This window comes from Oncorhynchus tshawytscha, unplaced genomic scaffold (assembly GCF_018296145.1).
Source record: "Oncorhynchus tshawytscha isolate Ot180627B unplaced genomic scaffold, Otsh_v2.0 Un_contig_1704_pilon_pilon, whole genome shotgun sequence".
In the NCBI taxonomy this organism is placed as follows: domain Eukaryota; kingdom Metazoa; phylum Chordata; class Actinopteri; order Salmoniformes; family Salmonidae; genus Oncorhynchus; species Oncorhynchus tshawytscha.
In genome coordinates, this window is record NW_024608315.1 from 13,852 (window position 1) to 33,342 (window position 19,491).

At 40.5% G+C, this 19,491-nt stretch overlaps 3 long non-coding RNA genes across 17 annotated transcripts; 1 reads left to right on the forward strand and 2 right to left on the reverse strand.

Annotated features, from left to right (window-relative positions):
- Positions 1 to 4,994: 4,994 nt before the first annotated feature.
- LOC121843444 lies at positions 4,995 to 6,178 on the reverse strand. 3 transcript variants are annotated; one of them, XR_006081569.1, is made up of 2 exons: positions 5,669 to 6,178; positions 4,995 to 5,592 (listed from the first exon to the last, which is right to left on the reverse strand). It is a non-coding gene; the product is annotated as an uncharacterized LOC121843444 (long non-coding RNA). The 3 variants fall into 3 exon arrangements; XR_006081571.1 differs by having other exon boundaries at positions 4,995 to 5,554; positions 5,631 to 6,178; XR_006081570.1 differs by having other exon boundaries at positions 5,631 to 6,178.
- An 800-nt stretch (positions 6,179 to 6,978) lies between these two features.
- On the forward strand, positions 6,979 to 8,098 carry LOC121843442. 13 transcript variants are annotated; one of them, XR_006081558.1, is made up of 5 exons: positions 6,979 to 7,006; positions 7,046 to 7,384; positions 7,537 to 7,559; positions 7,731 to 7,847; positions 7,926 to 7,962. It is a non-coding gene; the product is annotated as an uncharacterized LOC121843442 (long non-coding RNA). The 13 variants fall into 13 exon arrangements; XR_006081557.1 differs by having other exon boundaries at positions 7,541 to 7,559; XR_006081560.1 differs by lacking the exons at positions 7,537 to 7,559; positions 7,926 to 7,962 and adding an exon at positions 8,062 to 8,098 and having other exon boundaries at positions 7,657 to 7,847.
- A 523-nt stretch (positions 8,099 to 8,621) lies between these two features.
- LOC121843441 lies at positions 8,622 to 9,024 on the reverse strand. Its single transcript, XR_006081555.1, has 2 exons — positions 8,798 to 9,024; positions 8,622 to 8,766 (listed from the first exon to the last, which is right to left on the reverse strand). It is a non-coding gene; the product is annotated as an uncharacterized LOC121843441 (long non-coding RNA).
- Positions 9,025 to 19,491: the final 10,467 nt, after the last annotated feature.

Sequence of the window (19,491 nt, forward strand, 5' to 3'; positions counted from 1 at the left end):
TATGTGTCTCTTTCTCTCCTATGTGTCTCTCCCTTTCTCTCTCCTATGTGTCTCTTTCTCTCCTATGTGTCTCTCCTTTCTCTCTCTATGTGTCTCTCCCTCCTATGTGTCTCTCTCTCTCCTGTGTCTCTCCCTCCTATGTGTCTCTCCCTCATATGTGTCTCTCCCTCCTATGTGTCTCTCTCTCCTATGTGTCTCTCCCTCCTATGTGTCTCTCTCTCTCCTATGTGTGTCTCCCTCCTATGTGTCTCTCCCTCCTATGTGTCTCTCCCTCCTATGTGTCTCTCCCTCCTATGTGTCTCTCCCTCCTATGTGTCTCTCCCTCCTATGTGTCTCTCCCTCCTATGTGTCTCCCTCCTGTGTCTCTCCCTCCTATGTGTCTCCCTCCTATGTGTCTCTCCTATGTGTCTCGCCCTCCTATGTGTCTCGCCCTCCTATGTGTCTCTCCCTCCTATGTGTCTCGCCCTCCTATGTGTCTCTCTCTCTCCCTCCTATGTGTCTCTCTCTCTCCCTTCTATGTGTCTCTCTCTCCCTCCTATGTGTCTCTCTCTCTCCCTCCTATGTGTCTCTCTCTCTCCCTCCTATGTGTCTCTCTCCCTCCTATGTGTCTCTCTCTCTCCTATGTGTCTCTCTCTCTCCCTCATATGTTCTCTCTCTCCCTCCTATGTGTCTCTCTCTCTCCTCATGTGTCTCTCTCTATGTGTCTCTCTCTCTCCCTCATATGTTCTCTCTCTCCCTCCTATGTGTCTCTCTCTCTCCCTCATATGTGTCTCTCTCTCTCCCTCCTATGTGTCTCTCTCTCTCCCTCATATGTGTCTCTCTCTCTCCCTCATATGTTCTCTCTCTCCCTCATATGTGTCTCTCTCTCTCCCTCATATGTTCTCTCTCTCTCTCATATGTGTCTCTCTCTCTCCCTCATATGTTCTCTCTCTCCCCATATGTGTCTCTCTCTCCCTCATATGTTCTCTCTCTCTCTCATATGTGTCTCTCTCTCCCTCATATGTTCTCTCTCTCCCTCCTGCGTGTCTCTCCGTCTGTCTCAGTGACCAGGGTCCGTTCTCAGGGTTTCGTCTCCCTCTCCTTCCACATTGTGACAAAAGACATGAAGAGACTGGGTTACGACACCACACCTTCCGAGACCTCACACACTGTCACACACTGCTGCTGCAGGCATCGGACCAGGAGACCAGCCCTACAGCACGTGATGGAAACACACACAGGGACCAAAGACAACACCATCTCCCTCCCTGACCCCTGTGTGTGGTCCCATCAGTAGCAGCTGGATACTGTAGGTGTTAGTGATGTCTGGTCCCGCCTCGAGGAACAGGGGAGCTTCTACCCCCACTTCCATTCAGACTGATCCTGGACCTGCTGATCCGCTGATCCCTCTATAATAAGGCTGGTTTAAAGACATCAGGCTGATCCAGGACCTGCTGATCCGCTGATCCCTCTATAATAAGGCTGGTTTATAGACATCAGACTGATCCAGGACCTGCTGATCCACTGATCCCTCTATAATAAGGCTGGTTTAAAGACATCAGACTGATCCAGGACCTGCTCCTCCTCTGATCCCTCTATAATAAGGCTGGTTTAAAGACATCAGACTGATCCAGGACCTGCCGATCCCCTCTATAATAATCTACCTGGCCGGGGGGGGGGGTGACATTCATTTAAACCAGGATTCTGTTGAGCAGCGAGCTGGACAGCTGACGATGTAGTTTTTAAAATATCATTTTCCCCGTCGACCTACAACAGCCTTTACATGAATGAAAACAATGCGTTTTAAATGTCTCTTTTTTTAAAGCCGCATTGTGTACAACCTTCAAATGGATTGAATCCCCAGCCTCCCCGTTTATAACCAGGTGTTCGGTCTGAGGATCTGTGTCTCTCTCTCTCAGGGAAGTCTAGTTACTGTGTTTAAAAAAAATATATAAGGTCCCGATTCAAATCAGATCCTCAGAAGGAGAAAGTGGAGGATATATAGCTTCTGAGCATCTTTATTTCCTATATATCCTCCACTTTCTCTTTCTGAGCGTCTTTATTTCCTATATATCCTCCACTTTCTCCTTCTGAGCGTCTTTATTTCCTATATATCCTCCACTTTCTCCTTCTGAGCGTCTTTATTTCCTATATATCCTCCACTTTCTCCTTCTGAGCGTCTTTATTTCCTATATATCCTCCACTTTCTCCTTCTGAGCGTCTTTATTTCCTATATATCCTCCACTTTCTCCTTCTGAACGTCTTTATTTCCTATATATCCTACACTTTCTCCTTCTGAACGTCTTTATTTCCTATATATCCTACACTTTCTCCTTCTGAACTTCTTTATTTCCTATATATCCTACACTTTCTCCTTCTGAACGTCTTTATTTCCTATATATCCTACACTTTCTCCTTCCGTCTTAATGATAGTAGGACGGGGCGTGGCTTCCTGACAACAATCACCGATTGGACAGCCACCCAACCTCCAAACATAAACAACAACATTGGCCTAGCTTATGCCGGTTATCGCTTGATCCGATGTGTTCTGTGTTGTAATATTTGGACTGATAATAAAATGTGTTTCATGAACAAGGTGTAGTCCGTGTTGTGTACGTCTCTACGACCTCTGTTTCCGTTACGGTAGAAGGTGAGAGGGGACGACCAGTCGCGGGTCACAGACCCAAATGGTTTGGCAACGGGAAAACCGTTTTAACTCCAGCAACTAAACGGGACCTGAATTTGTCCAATAGAAACCTGATCCGGTTTTGGAGTGAATGATTTCCGTTGTATAACATTTAGACTAAATGAATACACCCGTGATTGTACTGTCTCCAGCCGCACATCAGTAACACACACACACAAAGAGAGAGAGAGAGAAACAGGCCACACACACACACGAGAAACAGGCCACACACACACACACACACGAGAGAGAAACAGGCCACACACACACACACACACACACACGAGAGAGAAACAGGCACACACACACACACACGAGAGAGAGAGAAACAGGCCACACACACACACACACACACACACACGAAGAGAGAGAGAAACAGGCCACACACACACACACGAGAGAAACAGGCCACACACACACACACGAGAGAAACAGGCCACACACACACACACACACGAGAGAGAGAGAAACAGGCCACACACACGAGAGAGAGAGAGAAACGGGCCACACACACACACAGAGAGAGAGAGAAACGGGCCACACACACACAGAGAGAGAGAGAGAAACGGGCCACACACACACACGAGAGAGAGAGAGAAACGGGCCACACACACGAGAGAGAGAAACGGGCCACACACACACACACACACACGAGAGAGAGACAGGCCACACACACACACACACACACACACGAGAGAGAGACAGGCCACACACACACGAGAGAGAAACAGGCCACACACACGAGAGAGAGAGAGAAACGGGCCACACACACACGAGAGAGAGAGAAACGGGCCACACACACACACACACACACGAGAGAGAGACAGGCCACACACACACGAGAGAGAAACAGGCCACACACACACACGAGAGAGAGAAACAGGCCACACACACACACGAGAGAGAAACAGGCCACACACACACACGAGAGAGAAACAGGCCACACACACACACGAGAGAGAAACAGGCCACACACACACACACGAGAGAGAAACGGGCCACACACACACACACACACGAGAGAGAGAAACGGGCCACACACACACACACACACGAGAGAGAAACAGGCCACACACACACACACACACGAGAGAGAAACAGGCCACACACACGAGAGAGAAACAGGCACACACACACACACACGAGAGAGAAACAGGCACACACACACACACGAGAGAGAGAAACAGGCCACACACACACGAGAGAGAGAGAGAGAGAGAAACAGGCCACACACACACACGAGAGAGAAACAGGCCACACACACACACGAGAGAGAAACAGGCCACACACACACACACACACGAGAGAGAAACAGGCCACACACACACACACACGAGAGAGAAACAGGCCACACACACACACACGAGAGAGAAACAGGCCACACACACACACGAGAGAGAGAAACGGGCCACACACACACGAGAGGGAAACAGGCCACACACACACGAGAGGAAACAGGCCACACACACACACGAGAGGGAAACAGGCCACACACACACACACACGAGAGGAAACAGGCCACACACACACACACACGAGAGAGAAACAGGCCACACACACACACACACGAGAAACAGGCCACACACACACACACACGAGAGAGAAACAGGCCACACACACACACACAAGAGAGAAACAGGCCACACACACACACACGAGAGAGAAACAGGCCACACACACACACGAGAGAGAGAAACAGGCCACACACACACACACACGAGAGAGAAACAGGCCACACACACACACACACGAGAGAGAAACAGGCCACACACACACACACACGAGAGAGAAACAGGCCACACACACACACGAGAGAGAGAAACAGGCCACACACACACACGAGAGAGAGAAACGGGCCACACACACACACACACAAGAGAGAAACAGGCCACACACACACACGAGAGAGAGAAACGGGCCACACACACACACACACAAGAGAGAAACAGGCCACACACACACACACGAGAGAGAGAAACAGGCCACACACACACACACGAGAGAGAGACAGGCCACACACACACGAGAGGGAAACAGGCCACACACACACACACACGAGAGAGAAACAGGCCACACACACACACGAGAGAGAAACAGGCCACACACACACACACGAGAGAGAGACAGGCCACACACACACGAGAGGGAAACAGGCACACACACACACACACGAGAGAGAGAAACAGGCCACACACACACACACGAGAGAGAGAAACAGGCCACACACACACACACGAGAGAGAAACAGGCCACACACACACACACACGAGAGAGAAACAGGCCACACACACACGAGAGAGAGAAACAGGCCACACATGGAGACGTCAGCGCTGAAAGTGATCCATTTTATTGTCCCATAGCAGCTCCAGGTGAAGCTGGTTTAGACTGGTGTTAATATACACCCCCCGATCCTATAAAACCCCCCAGGAAGAAATTACAGAATAAAAAGACCCACAATATTATGTTAGAATAATACAAACGATATAAATTATATTACATTATTATAATGTCAAACAGGTTAGCACACCATCCAGACACAAGCAGCTCCCAAGAAATATTAAATGTGTAAATAAAGACTAGTGAGAATAATACAAATATAATTCTGAACATGGGGACGCTTACAGACAGGAAGTCTGACTGTTGTCTGTGAAGCCTAGTAACCTCCCAGCACCAGACTGTTGTCTGTGAAGCCTAGTAACCTCACAGCACCAGACTGTTGTCTGTGAAGCCTAGTAACCTCCCAGCACCAGACTGTTGTCTGTGAAGCCTAGTAACCTCCCAGCACCAGACTGTTGTCTGTGAAGCCTAGTAACCTCCCTGCACCAGACTGTTGTCTGTGAAGCCTAGTAACCTCAGAGCACCAGACTGTTGTCTGTGAAGCCTAGTAACCTCCCAGCACCAGACTGTTGTCTGTGAAGCCTAGTAACCTCAGAGCACCAGACTGTTGTCTGTGAAGCCTAGTAACCTCACAGCACCAGACTGTTGTCTGTGAAGCCTAGTAACCTCACAGCACCAGACTACACACAGACAGAACTGGGCATCATAGCATCAGAAGAGGAAGACCTGACATTTTCAGCCACTAACACAGAAGGACCATTGTTACACTTTCCTTTTTTTAATCCATGTTAGTTGTTGTGGCAGAGAATCACTCAGGACCACAAAGGTTCTGAGCTGCCCCTCCCTGTGCCTGAGTAGAAAGGGCCCCCTGTCTGTCTCGGCTGTAATACCAGTCCAGGGGAGGGTACTAGGTAGAAAGGGTCCCCTGTCTGTCTCAGCTGTAATACCAGTCCAGGGGAGGGTACTAGGTAGAAAGGGCCCCTGTCTGTCTCAGCTGTAATACCAGTCCAGGGGAGGGTACTCGGTAGAAAGGGCCCCCTGTCTGTCTCAGCTGTAATACCAGTCCAGGGGAGGGTACTAGGTAGAAAGGGTCCCCTGTCTGTCTCAGCTGTAATACCAGTCCAGGGGAGGGTACTAGGTAGAAAGGGCCCCTGTCTGTCTCGGCTGTAATACCAGTCCAGGGAGGGTACTCGGTAGAAAGGGCCCCTGTCTGTCTCAGCTGTAATACCAGTCCAGGGGAGGGTACTCGGTAGAAAGGGTCCCCTGTCTGTCTCAGCTGTAATACCAGTCCAGGGGAGGGTACTAGGTAGAAAGGGCCCCTGTCTGTCTCGGCTGTAATACCAGTCCAGGGGAGGGTACTGGTAGAAAGGGCCCCCTGTCTATCTCAGCTGTAATACCAGTCCAGGGGAGGGCACTAGGTAGAAAGGGCCCCTGTCCGTCTCAGCTGTAATGCCAGTCCAGGGGAGGGTACTAGGTAGAAAGGGCCCCTGTCTGTCTCAGCTGTAATACCAGTCCAGGGGAGGGTACTAGGTAGAAAGGGCCCCTGTCTGTCTCAGCTGTAATACCAGTCCAGGGAGGGTACTAGGTAGAAAGGGCCCCTGTCTGTCTCAGCTGTAATACCAGTCCAGGGAGGGCACTAGGTAGAAAGGGCCCCTGTCTGTCTCAGTTATAATACAAGTCCAGGGGAGGGTACTAGGTAGAAAGGGCCCCCTGTCTGTCTCAGTTATAATACAAGTCCAGGGAGGGTACTACTTAGAAAGGGCCCCTGTCTGTCTCAGCTGTAATACCAGTCCAGGGGAGGGTACTAGGTAGAAAAAGGCCCCCTGTCTGTCTCAGCTGTAATACCAGTCCAGGGGAGGGTACTAGGTAGAAAGGGCCCCCTGTCTGTCTCAGTTATAATACCAGTCCAGGGAGGGTACTAGGTAGTTACAGACAGACAAGTTGTAAGTTGTGTAGTCCAGGACAGGTCAGTTACAGACAGACAGGTTGTGTAGTCTAGGACAGGTCAGTTCCACTAGGAGATAGATGGTGACAGACAGACAGGTCAGTTACACTAGGAGATAGATGGTGACAGACAGACAGGTTGTGTAGTCTAGGACAGGTCAGTTCCACTAGGAGATAGGTGGTTACAGACAGACAGGTTGTGTAGTCTAGGACAGGTCAGTTACAGACAGGTTGTGTAGTCTAGGACAGGTCAGTTCCACTAGGAGATAGGTGGTTACAGACAGACAGGTTGTGTAGTCTAGGACAGGTCAGTTACAGACAGGTTGTGTAGTCTAGGACAGGTCAGTTACACTAGGAGATAGATGGTTATAGACAGACAGGTTGTGTAGTCTAGGACAGGTCAGTTCCACTAGGAGATAGATGGTTACAGACAGACAGGTCAGTTCCACTAGGAGATAGATGGTTACAGACAGACAGGTCAGTTCCACTAGGAGATAGATGGTTACAGACAGACAGGTCAGTTCCACTAGGAGATAGATGGTGACAGACAGACAGGTCAGTTCCACTAGGAGATTGATGGTTACAGACAGACAGGTTGTGTAGTCTAGGACAGGTCAGTTACACTAGGAGATAGATGGTTACAGACAGACAGGTCAGTTCCACTAGGAGATAGATGGTGACAGACAGACAGGTTGTGTAGTCTAGGACAGGTCAGTTCCACTAGGAGATAGATGGTTACAGACAGACAGGTCAGTTCCACTAGGAGATAGATGGTTACAGACAGGTCAGTTCCACTAGGAGATAGATGGTTACAGACAGACAGGTCAGTTCCACTAGGAGATAGATGGTTACAGACAGACAGGTCAGTTCCACTAGGAGATAGATGGTTACAGACAGACAGGTCAGTTCCACTAGGAGATAGATGGTGACAGACAGACAGGTCAGTTCCACTAGGAGATTGATGGTTACAGACAGACAGGTTGTGTAGTCTAGGACAGGTCAGTTCCACTAGGAGATAGATGGTTACAGACAGACAGGTCAGTTCCACTAGGAGATAGATGGTTACAGACAGACAGGTCAGTTCCACTAGGAGATAGATGGTTACAGACAGACAGTGTAGGAGCAATATAAAGATGATTATAAAATGTGAGATTAAAGACCTGACGTTCATACTAATATTCAGCCAGTTAACCACAGTCCTTGAGTCAGATGTTAACTTCTGTCTCTAAATAGTGGAGGTTAGGGCCCCGTTAACCACAGTCCTGGAGTGAGAGGTTAACTAAAGGACTCCAGCCGGGGGGCCCTAAAGGACTCCAGCCGGGTGGGGGGCCCTAAAGGACTCTAAGGGGGGCTAAATGACTCAAGGGGGGCCCTAAAGGACTCTAGGGGGCCCTAAAGGAGTCTGGGGGCCCTAAAAGGACTCTAGGGGGTCCCTAAAGGAGTCTGGGGGCCCTAAAGGACTCTAGGGGGCCCTAAAGGAGTCTGGGGGGGGCCCTAGAGGACTCTAGGGGGCCCTAAAGGAGTCTGGGGGCCCTAAAAGGACTCTAGGGGGCCCTAAAGGACTCTAGGGGGCCCTAAAGGACTCTAGGGGGCCCTAAAGGACTCTAGGGGGCCCTAAAGGACTCTAGGGGGCCCTAAAGGAGTCTGGGGGGCCCTAAAAGGACTCTAGGGGGCCCTAAAGGACTCCAGACAGTTGTATAATAACAGACATCTTTAGTCTACAGAAACAAGTCCCTTGAGTCTTTCACTCCCAAATAAACACCGTCTCTTCCTCTTCTGAGAAAGTTCCTCCACCCAGTCACCAGTTCATATACGTTGACCTCAGGGGTTAAAGTTCATATATACGTTGACCTCAGGGGTTAAAGTTCATATATACGTTGACCTCAGGGGTTAAAGTTCATATATACATTTGCGGGGGGTGAAAATTCACACGTTGACCTCAAGGGGTGGGGGTGAAAATTCACACGTTGACCTCAAGGGGGGGGGTGAAAATTCACACGTTGACCTCAAGGGGGGGGTGAAAATTCACACGTTGACCTCAAGGGGTGGGGGTGAAAATTCACACGTTGACCTCAAGGGGGGGGCACGTTGACCTCAAGGGGGGTCATAGGTCAGGGTCGCTAAGCAGTGACCTCACAAGTTGTGGCCGGTAACGGGGTGGGGGGTAGTAACACAGTGTACCAGGCAGTGGAGTCGTCTCCAGCTAAGGACTAACGGTGAAGCAACAGTCACAGCTAATTAAGCATGTGCAAAATCCCTGCTTAGTACACGTTCTCTCACACACACACACACACACACACACACACACACACACCTACCTCACTGGGGTTGTACAAGTTTAGTTAGATTCACTCTATGATCAGACTAGCATTAAAAACAGTCAGAACAGCCAGGAATACTGTCTACAGGACACAGTATCTGATATAAGAGAGAGGGAGAGGAGAGAGAGAGAGAGAGAAAGAGGGAGAGAGAGGAAGAGGGGAGAGGAGAGGAAGAGGGGAGAGGAGAGGAGAGGAGAGGAAGAGGGGAGAGGAGAGGAGAGGAGAGGAAGAGGGAGAGGAAGAGGAGAGAGAGGACAGAGAGGAGAGAGGAAGAGGAGAGAGAGGACAGAGAGGAGAGGAGAGAGGAAGAGGAGAGAGGACAGAGAGGAAGAGGAGAGAGGAGAGAGGAAGAGGAGAGAGGACAGAGAGGAGAGGAGAGAGGAAGAGGAGAGAGGACAGAGAGGAGAGGAGAGGAGAGAGGAAGAGAGAGAGGACAGAGAGGAAGAGGAGAGGGGGAGAGAGAAAGAGGAGGAGAGAGAAAGAGGAGGAGAGAGGAAGAGGAAGAGGAGAGGGGGGGTGGAAAGACAGGAGAGGAGTCCAGGGGTGTTGTCTTGAAGGGGTGGTTGGGGGCGGGGCGCGGGGGTGTAGTTGAAGCGTTCCTCACAACAAGAAGGGGTTAGTGGTCCCGGGGGCTGTGTGCCAGCTGTGGGGGCAGAGCTGAGCCGAAGAGGGGCTGGGTCAGAGGCATAGAGGCCGGGAAACCCCCACCCCTCCAACCCCGGGCACCATGTGGCCCGTCAGGGGGCAGAGGGTCTACCATGGAGGACAAGCTGCTGAACCCTGCTCCCCCTCCCAGACTCAGGCCTGGCATAGGGCTGACCCTCATCTGGTTTAGTGTAGGGGGTTAGGCTGGCCCATCTGGAAGGGGTTGGCCTGGGGGCGGCTACAGGGGCGGCTCCTAAGGAGACACAGGAGAGACAAACAGAACACAGAGAAGACATCAGCATTACCAAACACCAGAGAGAGAGATTGAGACTATGTACAGACTCAGTGAGCATAGCCTTGCTATTGAGAAAGCCTGTCTTCTCTTGTCTGCCTACGGCGGCCTATGTGCTCACTGCCCACAAAATGAAGTGGAAACTGAGCTGCACTTCCTAACCTCCTGCCCAATGTATGACCATATTAGAGAGACATATTTCCCTCAGACTACACAGATCCACAAAGAATTAGAAAACAAACCCAATCTTGATAAACTCCCATATCTACTGGGTGAAATTCCACAGTGTGCCATCACAGCAGCAAGATTTGTGACCTGTTGCCACAAGAAAAGGGCAACCAGTGAAGAACAAACATTGTAAATGCAACCCATATTTATGTTTATTTATTTTCCCTTGTGTCCTTTAACACTTCTGAGGGAAGTTTAACTTCTTCCTTACGAGACTCTGGGTTCGCGCCCAGGCTCTGTCGTAACCGGCCACGACCGGGAGGTCCGTGGGGGCGACGCACGATTGGCCTAGCATCGTCCGGGTTAGGGAGGGTTTGGCCGGTAGGGATATCCTTGTCTCAGCGACTCCTGTGGCGGGCCGGGCGCAGTGCGCGCTAACCAAGGTTGCCAGGTGCACGGTGTTTCCTCCGACACATTGGTGCGGCTGGCTTCCCGGGTTGGATGCGCGCTGTGTTAAGAAGCAGTGCGGCTTGGTTGGGTTGTGTATCGGAGGACGCATGACTTTCAACCTTCGTCTCTCCCGAGCCCGTATGGGAGTTGTATCGATGAGACAAGATAGAAGCTACTAAAACAATTGGACACCACGAAATTGGGGAGAAAAAAAAAACCCCAAAATAAACTGTTTGACAGAACAACATTAACTGAATCCTCTGAAGTTTCTTAATGTCTGTGAGTATAACATAACTGATTTGGCAGGCGAAACCCCGAGCACAATCCATCCAGGGAAAATGTTGTTTTGAGCTCAATGTGTTTTCCATTCGTTTTAATAGGAATTTGCTTGCAGTTCCTATGGCTTCCACTAGATGTAAACAATCTTTAGAAATTGGTTGATGTTTTTCTTGTGAGAAATGAAGAAGTAGTCCTGTTCTTTCCATGTGTCACTCAGAGGGACTCAAGTCTTCTGGTGCGCGCGACCTGGAACGTGCTTCACTTTGTTTTCGTAGTTTATCCCGTCTTAAATGTGATCTATTATTTACGTTTTAGGAAAAGTTTGGAAAGTTGTTTGAAATATTTGGACAACGTTTACAGGTAACTAATTAGATACTTTGTAGTCATGTGACCGGTGCATTTTCTGAATCAAACGCGCCAAATAAAATGGACATTTTGGGGAAAGAAAGAAAAAAAAATTAAGAAAATAATGATTTTATCGAACAAAAAGACCATTTGCGATGTTTCTGGGACATTTTGGAGCGCCAACAGAAGAAGATCTTAAGAAGATAAGAAGGCATTTATTATATGGTTATTTCTGACTTTTGCACCTTTCGCACCTGACGGGATGAAATATGATTGTCATGTGTTTGTATGCTGGGCGCTGTCCTCAGATAAATCGCATGGTCTGCTTTCGCCGTAAAGCCTTTTTGAAATCTGACACCGTGGCTAACATGTTAATGTTAGTTAGTCTAGGACAGGTTACCATAATGTTAGTTAGTCTAGGACAGGCTGACATAATGTTAGTTAGTCTAGGACAGGCTACCATAATGTTAGTTAGTCTAGGACAGGCTACCATAATGTCAGTTAGTCTAGGACAGGCTACCATAATGTTAGTTAGTCTAGGACAGGCTACCATAATGTTAGTTAGTCTAGGACAGGTTAACATAAAGTTAGGCTTTATTTGTGTGTTATACCTGTATGTTATATTATACATGTATACCTGTATGTGTATGTTATATTATACATGTATACCTGTATGTGTATGTTATATTATACACGTATACCTGTATGTGTATGTTATATTATACACGTATACCTGTATGTGTATGTTATATTATACACGTATACCTGTATGTGTATGTTATACATGTATACCTGTATGTGTATGTTATACATGTATACCTGTATGTGTATGTTATACATGTATACCTGTATGTGTATGTTATACATGTATACCTGTATGTGTATGTTATATTATACATGTATACCTGTATGTGTATGTTATATTATACATGTATACCTGTATGTGTATGTTATACATGTATACCTGTATGTGTATGTTATACATGTATACCTGTATGTGTATGTTATACATGTATACCTGTATGTGTATGTTATACATGTATACCTGTATGTGTATGTTATACATGTATACCTGTATGTGTATGTTATATTATACATGTATACCTGTATGTGTATGTTATACATGTATACCTGTATGTGTATGTTATATTATACATGTATACCTGTATGTGTATGTTATATTATACACGTATACCTGTATGTGTATGTTATATTATACATGTATACCTGTATGTGTATGTTATACATGTATACCTGTATGTGTATGTTATATTATACATGTATACCTGTATGTGTATGTTATACATGTATACCTGTATGTGTATGTTATACATGTATACCTGTATGTGTATGTTATACATGTATACCTGTATGTGTATGTTATACATGTATACCTGTATGTGTATGTGTATATTATACATGTATACCTGTATGTGTATGTTATACATGTATACCTGTATGTGTATGTTATACATGTATACCTGTATGTGTATGTTATATTATACATGTATACCTGTATGTGTATGTTATACATGTATACCTGTATGTGTATGTTATACATGTATACCTGTATGTGTATGTTATACATGTATACCTGTATGTGTATGTTATATTATACATGTATACCTGTATGTGTATGTGTATGTCATACACGTATACCTGTATGTGTATGTTATATTATACATGTATACCTGTATGTGTATGTGTATGTTATACACGTATACCTGTATGTGTATGTTATATTCTACATGTATACCTGTATGTGTATGTTATATTCTACATGTATACCTGTATGTGTATGTTATATTCTACATGTATACCTGTATGTGTATGTTATACATGTATACCTGTATGTGTATGTGTATATTATACATGTATACCTGTATGTGTATGTTATACATGTATACCTGTATGTGTATGTTATACATGTATACCTGTATGTGTATGTTATACATGTATACCTGTATGTGTATGTTATATTATACATGTATACCTGTATGTGTATGTTATACATGTATACCTGTATGTGTATGTTATACTATACATGTATACCTGTATGTGTATGTTATACATGTATACCTGTATGTGTATGTTATATTATACACATATACCTGTATGTGTATGTTATACATGTATACCTGTATGTGTATGTTATACACGTATACCTGTATGTGTATGTTATACATGTATACCTGTATGTGTATGTTATATTATACATGTATACCTGTATGTTATATTATACACGTATACCTGTATGTGTATGTTATATTATACATGTATACCTGTATGTGTATGTTATATTATGCATGTATACCTGTATGTGTATGTTATACATGTATACCTGTATGTGTATGTGTATATTATACATGTATACCTGTATGTGTATGTTATACACGTATACCTGTATGTGTATGTTATACACGTATACCTGTATGTGTATGTTATACATGTATACCTGTATGTGTATGTTATATTATACACGTATACCTGTATGTTATATTATACATGTATACCTGTATGTGTATGTTATATTATACATGTATACCTGTATGTGTATGTTATATTATACATGTATACCTGTATGTGTATGTTATATTATACATGTATACCTGTATGTGTATATTATACATGTATACCTGTATGTGTATATTATATTATACATGTATACCTGTATGTTATATTATACCTGTATGTGTATGTTATATTATACATGTATACCTGTATGTGTATGTTATATTATACATGTATACCTGTATGTGTATGTTATATTATACATGTATACCTGTATGTGTATGTTATATTATACATGTATACCTGTATGTGTATGTTATATTATACATGTATACCTGTATGTGTATGTTATATTATACATGTATACCTGTATGTGTATGTTATACATGTATACCTGTATGTGTATGTTATATTATACATGTATACCTGTATGTGTATGTTATATTATACATGTATACCTGTATGTGTATGTTATATTATACATGTATACCTGTATGTGTATGTTATATTATACATGTATACCTGTATGTGTATGTTATGTTATACATGTATACCTGTATGTGTATGTTATGTTATACATGTATACCTGTATGTGTATGTTATATTATACATGTATACCTGTATGTGTATGTTATACATGTATACCTGTATGTGTATGTTATGTTATACATGTATACCTGTATGTGTATGTTTATATTATACATGTATACCTGTATGTGTATGTTATATTATACATGTATACCTGTATGTGTATGTTATATTATACATGTATACCTGTATGTGTATGTTATATTATGCATGTATACCTGTATGTGTATGTTATATTATACATGTACACCTGTATGTGTATGTTATATTATACATGTATACCTGTATGTGTATATTATACATGTATACCTGTATGTGTATGTTATATTATACATGTATACCTGTATGTGTATGTTATATTATACATGTATACCTGTATGTGTATGTTATATTATACATGTATACCTGTATGTGTATGTTATATTATACATGTATACCTGTATGTGTATGTTATACATGTATACCTGTATGTGTATGTTATATTATACACGTATACCTGTATGTGTATGTTATATTATACATGTATACCTGTATGTGTATGTTATATTATACACGTATACCTGTATGTGTATGTTATATTATACATGTATACCTGTATGTGTATGTTATGTTATACATGTATACCTGTATGTGTATGTTATACATGTATACCTGTATGTGTATGTTATATTATACATGTATACCTGTATGTGTATGTTATGTTATACATGTATACCTGTATGTGTATGTTATGTTATACATGTATACCTGTATGTGTATGTTATATTATACATGTATACCTGTATGTGTATGTTATATTATACATGTATACCTGTATGTGTATGTTATATTATACATGTATACCTGTATGTGTATGTTATATTATACATGTACACCTGTATGTGTATGTTATATTATACATGTATACCTGTATGTGTATATTATACATGTATACCTGTATGTGTATGTTATATTATACATGTATACCTGTATGTGTATGTTATATTATACATGTATACCTGTATGTGTATGTTATATTATACATGTATACCTGTATGTGTATGTTATATTATACATGTATACCTGTATGTGTATGTTATACATGTATACCTGTATGTGTATGTTATATTATACATGTATACCTGTATGTGTATGTTATATTATACACGTATACCTGTATGTGTATGTTATATTATACATGTATACCTGTATGTGTATGTTATATTATACACGTATACCTGTATGTTATATATACATGTATACCTGTATGTGTATGTTATATTATACACGTATACCTGTATGTTATATTATACATGTATACCTGTATGTGTATGTTATATTATACATGTATACCTGTATGTGTATGTTATATTATACATGTATACCTGTATGTGTATGTTATATTATACATGTATACCTGTATGTGTATGTTATATTATACATGTATACCTGTATGTGTATGTTATACATGTATACCTGTATGTGTATGTTATATTATACATGTATACCTGTATGTTATGTTATATTATACATGTATACCGGTATGTGTATGTTATATTATACATGTATACCTGTATGTTATGTTATATTATACATGTATACCTGTATGTTATGTTATATTATACATGTATACCTGTATGTGTATGTTATATTATACATGTATACCTGTATGTGTATATTATATTATACATGTATACCTGTATGTGTATGTTATATTATACATGTATACCTGTATGTTATGTTATATTATACATGTATACCTGTATGTGTATGTTATATTATACATGTATACCTGTATGTGTATATTATATTATACATGTATACCTGTATGTGTATGTTATATTATACATGTATACCTGTATGTGTATGTATATACATGTATACCTGTATGTGTATGTTATATTATACATGTATACCTGTATGTTATGTTATATTATACATGTATACCTGTATGTGTATGTTATATTATACACGTATACCTGTATGTGTATGTTATATTATACACGTATACCTGTATGTGTATGTTATACATGTATACCTGTATGTGTATGTTATATTATACATGTATACCTGTATGTTATGTTATATTATACATGTATACCTGTATGTGTATGTTATATTATACATGTATACCTGTATGTTATGTTATATTATACATGTATACCTGTATGTGTATGTTATATTATACATGTATACCTGTATGTGTATGTTATATTATACATGTATACCTGTATGTGTATGTTATATTATACATGTATACCTGTATGTGTATGTTATATTATACATGTATACCTGTATGTGTATGTTATATTATACACGTATACCTGTATGTGTATGTTATACATGTATACCTGTATGTTATGTTATATTATACATGTATACCTGTATGTGTATGTTATATTATACATGTATACCTGTATGTGTATGTTATATTATACATGTATACCTGTATGTGTATGTTATATTATACATGTATACCTGTATGTGTATGTTATATTATACATGTATACCTGTATGTGTATGTTATACATGTATACCTGTATGTGTATGTTATATTATACATGTATACCTGTATGTTATATTATACACGTATACCTGTATGTTATATTATACACGTATACCTGTATGTTATATTATACATGTATACCTGTATGTGTATGTTATATTATACATGTATACCTGTATGTGTATGTTATATTATACATGTATACCTGTATGTGTATATTATATTATACATGTATACCTGTATGTTATATTATACATGTATACCTGTATGTGTATGTTATATTATACATGTATACCTGTATGTGTATGTTATATTATACATGTATACCTGTATGTGTATGTTATATTATACATGTATACCTGTATGTTATATTATGTATACCTGTATGTTATATTATACATGTATACCTGTATGTGTATGTTATATTATACATGTATACCTGTATGTGTATGTTATATTATACATGTATACCTGTATGTGTATGTTATATTATACATGTATACCTGTATGTGTATGTTATATTATACATGTATACCTGTATGTTATATTATACATGTATACCTGTATGTGTATGTTATATTATACATGTATACCTGTATGTACATGTATACCTGTATGTTATATTATACATGTATACCTGTTATATTATACATGTATACCTGTATATGTTATATTATACATGTATACCTGTATGTTATATTATACATGTATACCTGTATGTGTATGTTATATTATACACGTATACCTGTATGTGTATATTATATTATACATGTATACCTGTATGTTATATTATACATGTATACCTGTATGTGTATGTTATATTATACATGTATACCTGTATGTGTATGTTATATTATACATGTATACCTGTATGTGTATGTTATATTATACATGTATACCTGTATGTTATATTATACACGTATACCTGTATGTTATATTATACATGTATACCTGTATGTGTATGTTATATTATACATGTATACCTGTATGTGTATGTTATATTATACATGTATACCTGTATGTGTATGTTATATTATACATGTATACCTGTATGTGTATGTTATATTATACATGTATACCTGTATGTTATATTATACATGTATACCTGTATGTGTATGTTATATTATACATGTATACCTGTATGTGTATGTTATATTATACATGTATACCTGTATGTGTATGTTATATTATACATGTATACCTGTATGTGTATGTTATATTATACATGTATACCTGTATGTGTATGTTATATTATACATGTATACCTGTATGTGTATGTTATATTATACATGTATACCTGTATGTGTATGTTATATTATACATGTATACCTGTATGTGTATGTTATATTATACATGTATACCTGTATGTGTATGTTATATTATACATGTATACCTGTATGTGTATGTTATATTATACATGTATACCTGTATGTGTATGTTATATTATACACGTATACCTGTATGTGTATGTTATATTATACATGTATACCTGTATGTGTATGTTATATTATACATGTATACCTGTATGTTATATTATACACGTATACCTGTATGTTATATTATACATGTATACCTGTATGTGTATGTTATATTATACACGTATACCTGTATGTGTATGTTATATTATACATGTATACCTGTATGTGTATGTTATATTATACATGTATACCTGTATGTGTATGTTATATTATACATGTATACCTGTATGTGTATGTTATATTATACATGTATACCTGTATGTTATATTATACATGTATACCTGTATGTTATATTATACATGTATACCTGTATGTGTATGTTATATTATACATGTATACCTGTATGTGTATGTTATATTATACACGTATACCTGTATGTGTATGTTATATTATACACGTATACCTGTATGTGTATGTTATATTATACACGTATACCTGTATGTTATATTATACATGTATACCTGTATGTGTATGTTATATTATACACGTATACCTGTATGTGTATGTTATATTATACATGTATACCTGTATGTTATATTATACATGTATACCTGTATGTGTATGTTATATTATACACGTATACCTGTATGTGTATGTTATACATGTATACCTGTATGTGTATGTTATATTATACATGTATACCTGTATGTTATATTATACATGTATACCTGTATGTTAAATTATACACGTACACCTGTATGTGTATGTTATACATGTATACCTGTATGTTATATTATACATGTATACCTGTATGTTATGTATACATTATACATGTTATATTATACACGTATACCTGTATGTTATATTATACATGTATACCTGTATGTTATATTATACATGTATACCTGTATGTTATATTATACATGTATACCTGTATGTGTATGTTATACATGTATACCTGTATGTGTATGTTATATTATACATGTATACCTGTATGTTATATTATACATGTATACCTGTATGTGTATGTTATATTATACATG